General features: G+C 57.7%; 1 protein-coding gene across 3 annotated transcripts in view; it reads right to left on the minus strand.

Moving 5' to 3' along the window:
• PRKCD (protein kinase C delta) overlaps positions 1 to 6,000 on the minus strand; it is a 31,880-nt gene that overhangs the window by 22,230 nt on the left and 3,650 nt on the right. For 2 of the 3 annotated variants that reach the window (XM_017529809.2, XM_037727179.1), the window contains exon 2: positions 5,387 to 5,498. The exons of the other annotated variant lie outside the window; for it this stretch is intronic. The gene's annotated coding sequence lies outside the window, so the exon portion shown is untranslated. The remainder of the gene's footprint in view (positions 1 to 5,386; positions 5,499 to 6,000) is intronic. 3 annotated transcript variants of the gene reach the window in all.

Genomic DNA, 6,000 nt, shown 5'->3' on the forward strand with positions numbered 1-6,000 from the left:
TAGACACCCAGGCCCACACAGACCACACCCGACCACACAGGATCCACAGGCACGTGGGGTGCCACAAGCTGTAATGTATACATGGGCACACAGACTCTCCAGGCAGACACAGAAATAAACACACAGGCCTGGAAGGGCCTCATGTGCCTGGCTAGGGTCTGGCACCAAGAAAGTCCAAATGCAGCTTTTTCCACTGCAGGCCCCAGGCACAATGGCTGGGGAATGAATGGAGGAGGGGAAGAAGGGCAGCTGGTGTTAGGCTAGGCTGGGCCTTTCCACCCAGGGAGGCGAAGAAAGTCCCTCTTGGTCCGGAGCAAAGTCTAAAGTGTGTAAGGGAAGGAGTGGGCTGGCCGGGCACATCACTGGGCAGGCCTCCGCCCACCTGCCTGCAGTGCCCTGAGGCTGTGGTGGAGGTTGAGGGTCACAGGTGGCAGTCACAGGCCTGGTGCACGGTGGGGGGAGGGCTTGAACCTGTGCTGGTGGGGGCAGCAGGCCAGGCACCCCAAGCGTAAGCTCCATGAGCTCCAGGCTCACTGTGCAGAAACCGAAAGAGGTTGAGCAATTCAACCAAAGCCACAAAGCCAATGGGGCAGACCCAGGGGGAAGTGGGGAGAAAGCCTCCAGCTCTAGTCCTAGAACTGCCCATCTGGCCTTCAGCAGGGCGGGGTGGGGTGGTGTTTGGAGGTGAAAAACTCCTCCATCAGCCCCCAGTACAAGAGTCCTACTCCTTAGACCTTCTCTCTCCCACAGAGTCCCCACGATTTTCCCAATTGTTTACCATTGGAAACAATCATTTTGTGTTTGGGAAAAGGTAAGATGGCCACCTAAGCCTTCTGCCAGCCATACCCAGGATCTGGGCAGGGCCCACATGATGCCTCCGTACTTTGGGGATCTTGAGAAAGCTGAGAGAGAGGCAGGACCATTCCACATGCTGTGCCATCCCACAGCAGGCAGCGGACAGAGGAACCAGAGCGCTTGGGCCTAGACAGGTCTAGCTCAGATCTGCTGCTCGGATGCTCCTTGGACTTGGCCTGACTGCCCTGGTGTCTTCCAGACCTCCTTGGATCAGTGGGAAAAGAGGCTCCGTTAAGCACCCCCAGCCGTGGGGTGCCCTGTTCTGGCCTGGGGCTCTGGGGAGAACTAGACTGAGATAGGCAGCATGAATCCACTGGCAGAGGCTGGCCAGCTGCTGCCCCTCCTGAGGCTCCAGCCTCCCTGTCTCAACAACGGAGACCTCTAAGCTTTCTCCAGTCCTGACACTGGAGGACCCTGAGATCCTCCTGTGCGAACAACCCCAGCCCACAGCTACACCATGCAGATATCTGATCCAGCCTCAGGCCATGGCAACTGTCTGCTCCCCTCAGCCTGTTTACCCAACACGGCCGAAGACATGATCCAAAGCTTCCGGAGCTGTTGTGAAAACAGCGGCTCAGCCACCACAAGCCTGCCTCCTGGGTGCCTGGGCAGGGACCTCTGAGAGACAGCTAACCCAGTCCTGTCCCTGGGGCCTCTCAAACGCTCTCCCACCCCTCAGAAGACAGAAGGCCTGTTGAGCCCTCTCCTCCCCAATCCTGGCTTTAGGCTCCCTATCTCTACTTTGGGCCCAGACCCTCCTGAACTTCAGACTCATGGCCCCACCTGCCTCCCTGGCTTCACCACATGAATGATTCCAGAAGAGCTCAAGCCTGCCCACACCAGGCCCTGCGTTCCCCTCCCAGCGCTCCCCTGCTCCCCACACATAACGCCATGCGTCTGCCTCTCCAGCCTGTCCTCAAGTCTCGAGCCCTCTCTTCTCCTACCATCACTGTCCCCAGGCTCTGCACCTGCCTTCTGACTGCTCTCTGTCCTCTGCCCTAGCCCCCACGGCCCCCCTGCCCCAGCCACCAGACGGGGATTTTCAGACAGATTTTTGTCACACCTGCCCAAGTCCCCAGCACCTCCCATTGCCCCTCTAACAAGCCCAGACTCCTCCCCTCAGCCTGCTCCATGCAGCCTGCCCCTCCCCCATTACCTCCCTGACCTCCTGCTCGGCTGTCCCGGCTACACTGACCTCTTTCAGTTCCCAGAACAGCCAGTTCCTTCCCTCTTAGGAGCCTCTGGGCTTGCTGTTCCATCTTCCTGCCCCACCCCACCCCACCCCACACAGTGGCTCCTTCCCATCATTCAAGTCTCACAGGACACCCCTGATCTGCCCATTTCACAGATGAGGCAAGTGCACAGGCAGTAAATATTGAGCAAGGATTCAACTGGGGTCTGACCGATGTCCGCAGAAGTCCTGCTCGTAAGCCTTCAGGATGCCCCCACCCGCCCTCCCTGCCCAGGCCCATCCAGCTTTGCTCTCCAGCCCTCAGGCCCCTACTGCTCGCATCAGGGTCCTTACCACTCCTCAACACTCCTCACCCCCAGCCTCTGGGCCCCACACAGTGAAGGCCAATGCTCAGCCCAGCCCCCAGCTGCCACGTGTGTAGGGGGTTTTCTAGCTCCCCTGACTCTTCTGGACTCCATCGGCCCCAGATGCCCACTCCCTGCCCCAGCCCAAACGCTGACTCTGGGGGTCTGAAGGGTAAGCAGGCTGGCAGGAGGGCTTACATCCACCCCCTCATTCCCAGCCAATTCTCCCAGCCTAGTGTCCTGCAGGAGGCCAGAGCTGGGGAGGGCCAAGGGGAGCCCTGCGGGGGCAGCAGGCGGCTGCAGACTGCCTTTCCCCTCCCTGCATCCATTTGTCATGAGATCTATTTTTCTCCCTTTGAAAGTGAGTGAGGGAGAGAAGAGCAGGCAGGGAATGGACTGCTGAGGGGGCGGAATTGCTCCACCAGGAGCTCCTCTCCTCCAAGGACCTGGAACCTATTGAACCAGCAGGGCGCTGCCACTGGAGGCAGAATTGAGGGGGATGAGGGAGTCCGAGACCTGGCTCCTCAGCCAGGCTCCATAGCCACCTGGCCTGTAACCCTGGCCCAGAGCCCAGCCCATCAGATAATCATACCCACTCATCAGTCCCACTTGCTATTTTTTGAATAGTTACCATGAACTGGGCACTAAATGCTTTACATAACTACACTTTCTACTCATTAAACGCTAACAGTGTGCTAAGCACAAAGCTAGCTACTTTGCATATGTTATCTGTCATTTCCACACAACCTCATCAAGGTAGATACCATCATTATCTCATTTATCAGAGGGGAAACTGAGGCACTGAGCAGCAAAGACACTTGCCCAGGCTCATTCACAGAGCTGCTGGGAGCTACCTAGTCACTGAGATGCAGCCCAGCCTTCGCCACTCTCAAGGGGGCTGTGCCTACCAGAACTGATGCTCTCGAGCCTCGGCTTACAGGCTCAGAGCAAGAAAGGAGCCATGGTTGTGGGGACTGCAGGGGACTTCGTGGCCTGCCCCCTGCCCTTCTCCTAGAGCTCCCCAAAAGGCCTGGGCAGTGAAAAGCCTGGTCAGTCGGCCTAACCCAGTGGCCAGACGCTGCTCCCCTGGGCGGGCAAGGCAGGGGCGGAGCAAGGCATAAAGCCGCGGACGGAGGACTGGTCAGTCCCACTCCGAAACCACTTCCTGGGCAGCCCAGAGGAAGTAAGCATCCGGAAACGCCTCGGACAGACGGGCCTCTCCCCGGGGCCCAGGCTTTGGGAAGTGAACAGTCCGCCCCTGCCTATCTCCCAGTCCTCAGAGCCCAGCAACTCCACTCCCCCCAGGCATGGACGCTGTAGGGGTCAGAGTAATTGACAGGACCCCCAATCCATGTGAGCCTGGCCAGACAGCCTACTTCCTCTGCTGTGGCAGCAGGCACATAGTGCCAGCAGAGCTGACATGGCCTCTCTCCTGCACTCATGCCTCCCATCTCCAATGCCAACCCCTGTTTGGCCTGGGGTCCGGGGCCAGGTGGGCAAGGTGGCTGTTGAATGCCTGGGCAGAGCTCACCTACCAGGGTGGGCCCAGCCCCCCTCAACCCCCTGAGATCACAGCCACACCTGGAACTTCCCTATCAGGTGCCAGATGCAGGTGACCTGGCTGGGCTGTGTCTCTGACCAGGGCCCTCCTTCCTGATCCCAGAATGGGCACAGTGTGGTGTGTGTGGGCAGGCGTTTGAGTGCATGGATGCCGACAGTAACTGGGAGAGCATCTGTGTGTGTGTGTGTGTGTGTGTGTGTGTGTGCGCGCCATGGGTGGCTGCACGTGAGCACCTGTGTACCTGCATGCCCACATGTGTGGTGCACGTACAGGAACTCATGAGTCTGTGGGTGTGCGTGCCCACTGCAGCCTGGCTTGCCATATCCCTGTGTGAGCACGCGTATGTCTGTGCAGCTAGCAGGCGATGTCTGAGGGTTTACAGTGGGCTGGCTCCAAAACTAATCAAGCTCCTTAGAAAACAAGGCTAAGTGACAGCGAAGAGCTGGCTCTTCAGAACTCAGGTGGCAGAGGCCCCCACACAGCCAAATGCACTTCACTTCCTCCACACCAGGTTTAGGGATAAGTCTTTATGGCCCTACTCACAGACCTATCGGTGCATGACAGCCAGGTGGGTTGGCTGCAGGGGTCTGATCAGGAAGAACTTCTGGAGGAAAGACCATCTTGACTATCCCCCCCACTGTCACTCGCAGGCTGCAGCTTCATTAGCACCCATACCCACTGCCAGAACCCTGCCCACTGGGGCCCGGACACCCAGTCACCAGCCTGGAGTGAGTGTGGAGTCACCTACAGCAATGTTTTCACGGTAATGGGGCTGGAGGAAGCAAGGATTGCCACAAAACAAGGAATTTCTAGCTTTCTGAGGGGCTTCAGAGAGACTGCAGCCTTCCCGGCATTATTCCAGACTCTGCCTAGCTCCCCTTGAATCTGGAAGCTGGAGAGAGGCACTGAGCCCTACTCGGGCTCCAGAGAAACTGGGAAAATGGAGGGGCCTGGGGTGTGGAAGAGAGCACAGCTATACCTGGAGCTGGAGACCCCGTTGCATCCCCAGTGTAGTGTCCAGCCCACTGTGGGGCCCACAGGGAAATCTCAGTGTTCTTGTGTGATGATGAGGACAGCTTGAGGCAGATACAGGGTCATGGAAAAGCTGATACATCCACCCTCAACCCTCTGCCCACAAGCCACCCTCTCTCTAACTGACCAAAAAAGTGTTACTACTTTTTGCCCCAAATTAACGGTAGGCCCCAGGCCTCTGAGCTCCAAGGCCAGAGCATTCCTGGGTCAGAGCCAGGTTCCAGGCAGGAAGTTCCACACGGGTAGAGAGCCCCTCATAGACAGAGTACACAGGGCCCACAACCAGATCAATGACTGCATGCATGCCCAACCCCTATCCAGTGTCACAGCAGAAGACAAGGAGGCCAGAGAGGAAGGCCACACCTGTACACCGTCCATCTGCCTAAGAGAGCTCAGTCCTACCTGGGGATTCCAGCTCCCAATTGTCCTTAGTCTCGGCTCCCGCTGAAGCTGCAAAGCACCAACCACCAGGAGAAACAGGCCTGCCCCCTTGCCTGGCCAGTTCCCTGCAGACCTGTAGAAACAGGAGGAAACAGCTGAGCTGGGAGGCTCTGCCAAACAGGCTCTCCCCATCAGCCAGTCCCGGCATGGCTGACAGGCCCAGTTCAGGCTTCCCTGGCCCTAAAACCTCAGGTCTCTCGGGATGTGGCTTTCTCTTCTGTGAAATGGGGTGCTGGGCACAACTTTTCCTGGGCACTGCTATGTGTCCACTCCATGTTAGGGGCTGGAACACTGTGTCCCTGCCCTCAGCACATTTCCAGCCTGGTGAGGAAGCCAATAACACAACAAAAGCCTGTTCCCAACCCTCTGTCTGCCGGAGGTTGCCCTGTAGGCTTAGCCTGGGGAAAATCCCGAGCCTCAGTTTTTCAAATGAGGAAAATACTAGTACCCTCTCCCCAGGTGGTTCTGAGGTTCCGATGATGTGGCGTGTCAGCTCCAGCGCTGGATTCACATTGAGAATGCCAAATGAATAGTGACTTTTTTTTTTTTTTTTTTTTTTGAGACGGAGTTTCGCT

This window comes from Cebus imitator, unplaced genomic scaffold, assembly GCF_001604975.1.
Source record: "Cebus imitator isolate Cc_AM_T3 unplaced genomic scaffold, Cebus_imitator-1.0 Scaffold0, whole genome shotgun sequence".
NCBI lineage: Eukaryota > Metazoa > Chordata > Mammalia > Primates > Cebidae > Cebus > Cebus imitator.